We start from the raw sequence: 10,000 nt of genomic DNA on the forward strand, positions 1-10,000 counted from the left end.
GAACCCTCACCATTGCCTTAAATCTTGAATTAAACTCACACCATTGTATTAAATCCTCCATTAAAATATACACGAATGCATTGAATATTAAATTAAAACCCACTCTATTACATTAAATCTTGTATTAAAAACCACACCATTGCACTAAATCTTAAATAAAAACCCACACCATTGCCTTAAATCAAAAACTAAAACCTACACCATTCCATTAAATCGTAAATTAAAACCCACACCATTGCATTAAAACCTAAATTAAAACCAGTCCCATTGCATTAAATACTAAATTAAAACCCACACCGTTGCAATAAATCCTAAATTGAAACACCCACCATTGCAATAAATCCTAAATCAAAACCCACACCATTGCAGTATATATCAAATCAAAACTGACACCATTATATTAAATCCTAAATTAAAACTCATAGCAGTGCATTGAATCCTAAATTAAAACCCTCACCCTTGCTTTAAATCCTAAACTAAAAACCACATTATTGCATTAAATTTTAAAATAAATCTTGCACCATTGCATTAAATATCAAATTAAAACCCACAACATTACATTAAATCGTAAATTAAAAATCATCTCACTGCATTAAATCCTAAATTAAACCCCATAACATTGCATTAAATCTCGAATTAAAACCCACAGCATTGCATTAATTCTTAAATTAAAACTCACACCAGTACATTAAATCCTAAAATAAAACTAATACCACTGCAATAATCCTAAATTAAAACCCACACCATTGCCTCCAATCCTGAATTAAATCTCATACACATGCATTAAATCTTATGTTAAAACCCACACCATTGCAGTAAATCCTAAATTAAATCCCATACCCATGAAATAAATCTTATGTTAAAACCCACAACATTGCATTAAATATCAAAGCCCCCAATACTGCATTGAATCCTAAATTAAAACCCACACCATTGCATTAAATCCTGAACTAAAACCCACACCACTGCATTAAACATTAAATAAAAAACCCATCACTGCATTAAATCCTAAAAAAATCCATAACATTGCATTAAATCCTAAATTAAACTCACACCAATGCATTAAATCTTTAATTAAAACCCACCCCATTGCATTAAACATTAAATAAAAACCCACATCACTGCATTAAATCTTAAATTAAAACTCACACCAATGCATTAAATCTTAAATTATAACCCACACCATTGCATTAAATCTTGAATTTAAACCCACATCATAACATTAAATCCTAAGTAAAATTGACAATATTACATTAAATCCTAAATTAAAACAGACACCATTGCATTAAATATTAGATTAAAACCCACACCATTGCATTAATTAGTTATTTAAAAACCCACACCACTGCATTAAATCCTAAATCAAAACTCACACCATTGCATTAAATCCTAGATTAAAACCCACAACATTGCATTAAATATTAAATTAAAATCAACACCATTGCATTAAATATCAAATTAAAACCAACACCATTGCATTAAATCCTAAATCGAAACCCATACCATTGCATTAAATCTTAAATTAAAACCCATACCATTGCATTAAATATCAAATTACAACCAACACCATTGCATTAAATATTAAGTTAAAATCCACACCATCACATTAAATCCTGAATTAAAACTCACACTATTGCATTAAATCCTAAATTAAAACGCATACCATTGCATTAATCCTGAATTAAAACCCATCCCATTGCATTAAATCCTAAAAATTTAAACAGCCAGATTCTTTGCGCCAGAAAATCTAATTCCAATAACATTTGTTCATACTCAGAATCTTCAGTGCAAAACTACACAAAACCCTCTTTCCATCCTAACTTCAAATCAACAAAAATGCTTTAAAATTCAAAATCTACTAAATAACCCTCATATTTGGCCAACATGAGGCCTTTTCTGTCATTTAAAAAAAATACTAAACCCGTGATCACGCTTGAAATCATTCTAGATTACATGAGAAACACTTCCTTTGAATTACTTTAGTTATGCATAAATATCTTAAAAAAAGGAAAAAAAAAAAAAGAATTCTTTATTGTCATAAAAAAACCTCTTTCCGTCCATAATCCATACATGAAATCCTACTCTACTAAAATTGCAAAATGGACCCTCCAACATTGTCTCAAAACCATCTTTTACCTATATATATATATATATATATATATATATATATATATATATATATATATATATATATATATATATATATATATATATATATATACACATACACACATATATATATATATATATATATATATATATATATATATATATATATATATATATATATATATATATATATACATATATATATATATATATATATATATATATATATATATATATATATATATATATATATATATATATATATATATATATAAACTGCATAAAACTCACATGGAAAGAAATTGGAAAAAAATTTTCGTTTCCATTAACACTTTCCTTTCACACTTACAATCTATGTGCATTGTCTCAAAATAAGTCTTATTATTTATACATACAAGCAGTATTAACACCAACTTTTAGGCATAAAGACCTATGGACAAATTCCTCTAAAAACCCAATCTTCATTTTCGTTAAAACATTCTCCTCATGCTATCTATGTGCATTGTCTCAAAGACCTCTTTTTATCTAAACATACAACTAGTACAAAGACCCAAATATATGCTAAAAAACATAGGGATTTTTTTTTTAAAATCTTCAATGGATTTTACTCACAATCTATGCGCATTGCCTCAAAGACCTCTTTTTATCTAAACATACAACCAGTACAAAGGACCAAATTTACACTTAAAAAAATATGGAAAAAAATTAAAATATATTAATTGGCTTTAACATTATCCTCTCAATACTCACAATCTATGTGGAGAGCAACGGCATTGCTCTCTCCATCCCCTTCGGTGTTGGAGGCGAGGCAGGTGTAGAGTCCAGAGTCCTGATCATGCTGCAGCTCAAGAAGAGTCAGACTCCGCCCCTTTTTTATCACGTTTTGCCTGTGTAAAGGTCAACCCTGTAAAGGTAATATGAGAAATCTGAGTCACTCAATAGGAATCAATAGTCGAATGTATGTTATACTGATGTTAAAATTGGTCAAAAAAAATTTTTTTTTAAACATTCTACTCATACACATCGCTCTGGATAAGTCAAACAGGTCTTTTTGAATGAAAAAAAATAACCTAATTTATCTATCTGGATAAACAAATTGAATTCCACTGGCTGCCTATTAAAGCTAAAATTAAGTTTAAGATATGCGAAGTTATCAGAACAGAAAGTCCAAAATATCCAAAAGAATTACTATATTCTCGTGAAGACATGAAAATAGTTAAAAAATAATTTCAAATGATTAGAACCAAGACTGTAGGTTCTAAGGCTTTCAAACATGAGGCCCCAAGATAGTACAATAAGCTCCTACTAAACATCCGAATGACAGGAGACATTAAGGCTTAAGAGGAAAATTAAGACTTTTTTATATTCCAAGTGCTTTGATAAGGTTGATTTGACAATAAAAGTGTAATGCACCGTGGAATACTCTAAATTCCCAAGACTGCATACGGCAAAAGAGAGCCCAGCCCCATAACTACGGGCCTCAATTCTGCAAGATTAAATGCCTGGCCGTAAGGGCCAGGCAGTCTGCAACAACAAGCCCAGACCCAAACGGCCTTTGTCAAATAAAGGTCAAACAGATTTCTTTGAATAAATCAAAATCAATGTTTGTGCATATGATAACTGAACAACTATCCCACCGGTAAGGGGAAAAAAGTCAAAAGAGTCTTTGTGGAAAATTTATAAAATGGATTTTTTTTTTCTGCTTGATAAAAAAAAGTAAGATATATTTTCTTTCAAAAAGCAAAAAATGTAGCTTTGAAAAACCTTCGAAGTTAGGATGGATCTCTCAAGAGAGATCAGAGTCAACTATGCCTTTTGGAAGACATAAACAGGTCTAATGGATATTTCAAAAGAGGCAAAACTCAAAAAAAAAAAAACTTTCTGAATTGAAGCAAACGTCTAAGGGGCCTTGAGAGAGAGAGAGAGAGAGAGAGAGAGAGAGAGAGAGAGAGAGAGAGAGAGAGAGAGAGAGAGAGAGAGAGAATCATTCTGTTTCTTTGGACCTCTCTTGATAGAAAAAGCGTCTATTTCGGAAGAGAAAAAGAGAATTGTTACAAAACAAGAATTAGCAGATCTTTCTGGGTAAGTCATGTAATTATCTTTATAACAAGATAAACTAAGAAAAACATTCGATGATCCAAAAGGAATAATATTTTTCCCTGTTTAACTAAAAGTTAAGTCTAAGTAAAATGGTAAACAAATAGTGAATATAGAGAAAGTTCCAATTTGCCAAAAGAGATTTTCGCATAAGACGCTAGATGTGAAAATGTGCTAATAGGTCGATCGCATATTTCTCTATATATAATAACAGGATCCTCTTTGAAAATTACTTTCAGGAATAATAAAATTGTAAAGGTGAGATTAAAAACGCTATTATTAAAGGTCAAACTGACCTTTCATAATAGTTCATTGAAATGGAAAAGAGCTGGTTGCAGGAAAAAGTGAGATAAAAATAAAGTATTTACACAAAGAAAAAAAAAATAATCTAAAGATGATATCCCACTTATATAGTTCCAGATGAAAGAATTAGTTATGGTAATGTCCCTGACAGGTGAACACCAGACTGGGGTTCGAGTCCCGCTCAAACTCGTTAGTTCCTTTGGTATTGTTCTCCTGTCTGGTCTTCAGCTGCTGATTCTCATCTTAATTTGTTGGACAGAAACTTACGGTCTATTAAATTTCTTATTCCTGATCTAGATATTGATCTTTGGCACCGTCGTTCAATTAGTTCATTATGCATGTTGCATAAGATTTTTCATAACTCTGACCATCCTTTGCATTCAGGTCTCCCTGGACAGTTCTGTCCTGTTCGTAATACTAGGCAGGCAGTTAATTCTAATAGCCAGGCCTTCTGCATCACGAGGCTCAATACTACGCAGTACTCTGGAAGTTTTATTCCAGCTGTTACCAAGTTGTGGAATGATCTTCCTAATCGGGTGGTTGAATCAGTAGAACTTCAAAAGTTCAAAGTTGGAGCAAATGCTTTTTTGTTGACCAGGCGGACATGAGTCTTTTATAGTTTATTTATGACATATTTGTTTTTGATGTTGTTAATGGTTTATATGCGACATGTCTGTTTTGACGTTGTTACTGTTTTTAGAATGATTTATTGTTAATTTGTTCTCTTCATTTATTTATTTCCTTATTTCCTTTCCTCACTGGGCTATTTTTCCCTGTTGGAGCCCCTGGGCTTATAGCTTCTTGCTTTTCCAACTAGGGTTGTAGCTTGGATAGTAATAATAATAATAATAATAATCAGCGCAACTTCACCATTCAGCTAAGAATAGGGGTTTTGGGGGAGCCTATAGGTCTATCTGCTGAGTCATCAATAGCCATTGCCTGGCCCTCGTTGGTCCTAGCTTGGGTAGAGAGGGGGCTTGGGCGCTGATCATATGTATATAAGGTCAGTCTAGTGCATTGTCCTACTTGATAGGGCAATGTCACTGTCCCTTGCCTCTGCCATTCATGAGTAGCCCTTAAAACTTTAAAAGAATTTGCCAAGATATATTTTTTACTTACTTTGCCCGAGAGGGTCATTTTGCTTGGTCCATATTTGCAGTTTCCATAAAGATCCTGCAATCTTGGAAGGAATCCGAGTCTTTGCTTTTAGAACATCAAAACATCGGAAGCCTTTACAGCATTGGCTACCTGAAAAATATCGCGAAGAATTTGCTTTATCCTATATAGAACACCTAGAATTTACGTAAGCCCATACAGCATACTAATATGATTTCACCATCTAATTGTATTTTGGTTCCTTAGAACAGAAAAAAAATCATCGATGTCTTACTGTAAGAATATTTTTCTATTTATAATAAATAATTAAAATCGAAGTCTCCAATGCATTGTGGTTGGAATGAGTAGAATATATAATTAACAAAATTAAAAATATTAAGGTTTATTGAGTTTAAAAAAAAAATGATAGTGGTTGAACTTGAATACTTTCATATACAACCAATACAAAGTTGGTTAGATCAAATTTCAAACTTTGCTAATATGAAAAACTGATGCTATCTGATATATCCTTTATCTTCGTATCTGTCTTTCCCTGCTTAGATAATATATCCTTTATCCTCTTATCCATCTTTCCCTACTAAGATAATACATCCTTTATCCTCTTATATGTCTTTCCCTGCTTAGATAATACATTCTTTATCCTCCTACCTGTCTTTCCCTGCTTAGATAATACTTCCTCTATCCTCTTAGCTGTCTTTCCCTGCTTATCAGAACCGGACGCCCAAAATATCTGAGAAAATTGCTATATATCGTACAGCCAACAAATCGTATCGACACGAGAATAGTTACAGATGGTTTACAGTTACTGGATCCCAGATGTATGTATACTGTAGGTTCTACAGCTTTGAAACATGCGACTCCAAGACTATACAAGCTCACATTGAATATCTGGAAGTCTGAAGATATTAAAACTTTCAAGAGGTAACTGAAGACTTCGTTATTTTCTAAATGTTTTCATAATGTGCATTTGACAATTAATGTGGAATACGCTGTGTGATACACTTAAATACCTAATACTCTATACAGCAAACAGGGCACTGCAGGGCAGAGGATTTCCAAATGTGATAGGATCAGGAAAACAGTCCTTAGCAAAATAAAGCAAATAAAGTAAATAAGTAAAATACATAGGTAGAAATTAAGTTACTAATTACACAGCAAACTCCATACAATAAAACTCGACAAAACCTGAGCCAAGATTATACAGAACATTTATTTTAATATAAAACATAATGACAAAATGACCATCATTATCGAGATCTTACCAAGAACAATACTTATACAACTACAAAATTAATGATAATGAATGGACATGAAAAAAGTGAGACAATCCAGGGACATGACAAGCCTAACCTATTTACGCTGATCTGCAGAGATAAGTTTTAACAAATAGATCGCATTCATGTACACATTTACGCCCCACTGATTTACCATCATTGATTCTGACAATCCATTTCAATGTTAAAAACAAATATTGAGTGATACGTCAATCAGAGGCCCGTAATGAAAGGGCAAATAATGTTGGTGCTGATCAGTGATCATTGGTTCGAAAGTTTTCGTTCGCTTGCTTTACATATTTGAAGGATAAAACGATTTATTACGAAAGTCTGCGCAATGAAACGAGAGAGAGAGCGAAGTTGCCTGGAAAAATGTTTTGATCATTATGCCATAAATTTTCGGTCATTTTCAATATCAATAATATTAATATGAATGATAAAAGCAAATAGAAAAACAGGTGAATTTCACTAAAATGTCAATAACTTTAGTACTATTTGTGACGGGCAAAGAGAAGGTTGTGACTCAAAGATAGGATAAAAGCAACTGAGTGACATTATTATAGAACACTCTAGGCAACAAGAATTTTCATGTTTAAAATTAACACCGTTACCGATGAGAAAAACAGACATTTTTATTCAGGCTCTTTTTAGTGTGAGGGAAGAGCGAAGATACAAGCATAATATATACACAAAATGAACTATGTACAATCGTGTGACAGAGGGTTGGTACATGGCTCCCCCCTAAAAATGACATACTGTACATGTTAAATAGGGCGCCCTGATCTAGAGAGGCGAACTGTAGGCGGGTCATCTGGCAGAAGATAAGCAGGTTTTAGACGAACAATGGAGACGCAGTCTTCTTTGCCACGAATGTTTAGTAGGAATGCTTTCGAACTGCGCCGGATCACAAGGAAAGGGCCCATATGTAAGGGGGCGTTAGCGGTGGCTTGCTAGTATCGTTGCGCAAGAAGACGTGCGTTGCAGAGTGCAAGTCTGTCGGTATGTGATGCTTCGCTGGGGGCTTGTAAGGCTGGCGGCATGGAGTAAATTTTCCCACGACGTGACGTATGCGCTGGGGATCGTCGGAGGAGGTTGTAGAAGGAAATATACCATTTCAGCTGCCGAGACGTAGAGGACATCTTTAACAGTGGTCCTTAGTCCCATGAGAACCCAGGGAAGCTGATTAAACCAGTTGGAATCCTTGCAGCGGGATATCAAAGCTGCTTTGAGGGTGCGATGATAACGTTCAACTATTCCATTGGCAGCAGGGTTGTAGGCAGTTGTCTAATGTAGGGTGATGCCAAGGAGATTTGCTAATGATGTCCACAATTGAGAGGTGAAAGTGGTGCCCCTGTCAGAAGTAATATGCTCAGGGATACCAAATCTTGCAATCCATCCTGAGAGTAAGGCAGATGTACACGAGGCGGACGTTGCAGTTTCCATGGGAATGGCTTTAGGCCAACGAGTGGATCAGTCGATGACAGTAAACAGGTAACAATGTCCTTGTGATGTGGGTAGGGGGCCTACAACGTCAACGTGAATGTGTGTGAAACGACGCTGAGTTTGAGGAAAGGTGCCCACTCCTGAATCCGTGAGTTGATGTACCTTGGGAGTTTGGTAAGAAGTACAGGCGCAGACCCAATCCTTAGCATCCTTAGAAATGCCAAGCCAAATGAACTTCGTCTTCAGCAGTTGTGCAGTAGAACGTCACGAGGAATGTGAAAGGCCATGAAGGAAATCAAACACCTGCCGGCACATGGGAGCAGGAATCCAAGGTCGCGGTCCCAACGGAGGGACATGCAGGATGTCTTACATGCTTGATACTCTGGATCCTGTCGTTGGGCTTCAGCCAGGGTGTTGTAATCCAATCCCAGTTGAACGGCAGCTAACGTGTTTCTTGCCAGGCATCGGCAACGGGATTCATTTTCCCATGGACGTATTGAAGGGTGCAATTGTATTCAGCCACGGCGGAGAGATGTCGGTGTTGACGGGCGGACCAGGCGTCAGACTGTCGAGTGAAGGCGTGCACCAGAGGCATGTGGTCTGTGCGAATGACGAAGGGCGTACCTTCTAAGAAATGGCGAAAGTGATGGACAGCCCAGTGCAACGCCAGCAATTCGTGATCGAAGGTAAAATAACCAGATTATACCTTGGACAGTTTTCTGCTGAAGAAGGCCAATGGGCGGGGCCAACTGTTGACCACCTGCTCAAGTACTGCTCCAGTAGCGATGTCGCTGGCATCGGTGGAGAGAAGGAGAGGGGCAGGAGGGATAGGAAAAGTGAGAGCCGCAGCGGTTGATAGGGCCTTCTTTGCATTGCAGAAGGCTGCTTCTTGAAGGGGACCCCCTTCAGGTCCTTTGGCTTGCCCTTGAGGGAGGCGTAGAGGGGAACAAGAGTGGCGGCAATGGCTGGCAGAAAACGGTGATAATAGTTGATCATGCCCAAGAATTCCTGCAGAGCTTTGACGGTCGAGGATGCAGGGAACTCCTGAACGGCTGCTACCTTCTTAGGGAGGGGATAGACTCCTTCAGGAGTGATGCAGTGCCCTAAGAACGACACTTCGTTGGCACCAAAGGTACACTTGTCGTACCGGACTACAAGGCCGTTTTGTTCCTCTTTTGAGGAGGAGAATGCAAGTATGTCATCCACATAACATGCACAGAAAGGGAGGTCCCGTAAGATGCCATCCATGAAACGTTAAAACGTGGCCCCGGCATTACGAAGGACAAAATAGGAGTAATTGAAGGTGTATGTACCAAACGGAGTGGTGATGGGGATCTTGGGGATGTCTTCTGGGTTCCTAGGCACCTGCTAATAACAGGAGGTCGAGCATAGAGAAAACCTTTGCTTTGTGCATGTAGGAGGTTACATCGGCGATGTTTGGGAGGGGGTAGTGATCCGGTTCTGTTTGCATGTTCAGGCGCCTGTAATCCCCGCACGGACGGAGGTAGCCGTCTTTCTTCAGAACGATGTGTAAGGGTGACGCCCATGGGCTGGAGTCCTTCTGGTAAAGGCTATTTCCTCAATTTCGACGAACGTCTGTTTGGCGGCTGCCAATCGTTCCGGTACCAGACGTCTGAATTTTGAAAAGACTGGGGGTC

General features: G+C 36.7%; 1 pseudogene; it reads right to left on the reverse strand.

Moving 5' to 3' along the window:
- The window catches only part of LOC137619038 (brother of CDO-like), a 141,503-nt pseudogene that overhangs the window by 25,999 nt on the left and 105,504 nt on the right, over window positions 1-10,000 (reverse strand).

This window comes from Palaemon carinicauda, chromosome 25, assembly GCF_036898095.1.
Source record: "Palaemon carinicauda isolate YSFRI2023 chromosome 25, ASM3689809v2, whole genome shotgun sequence".
NCBI classification, from domain to species: domain Eukaryota; kingdom Metazoa; phylum Arthropoda; class Malacostraca; order Decapoda; family Palaemonidae; genus Palaemon; species Palaemon carinicauda.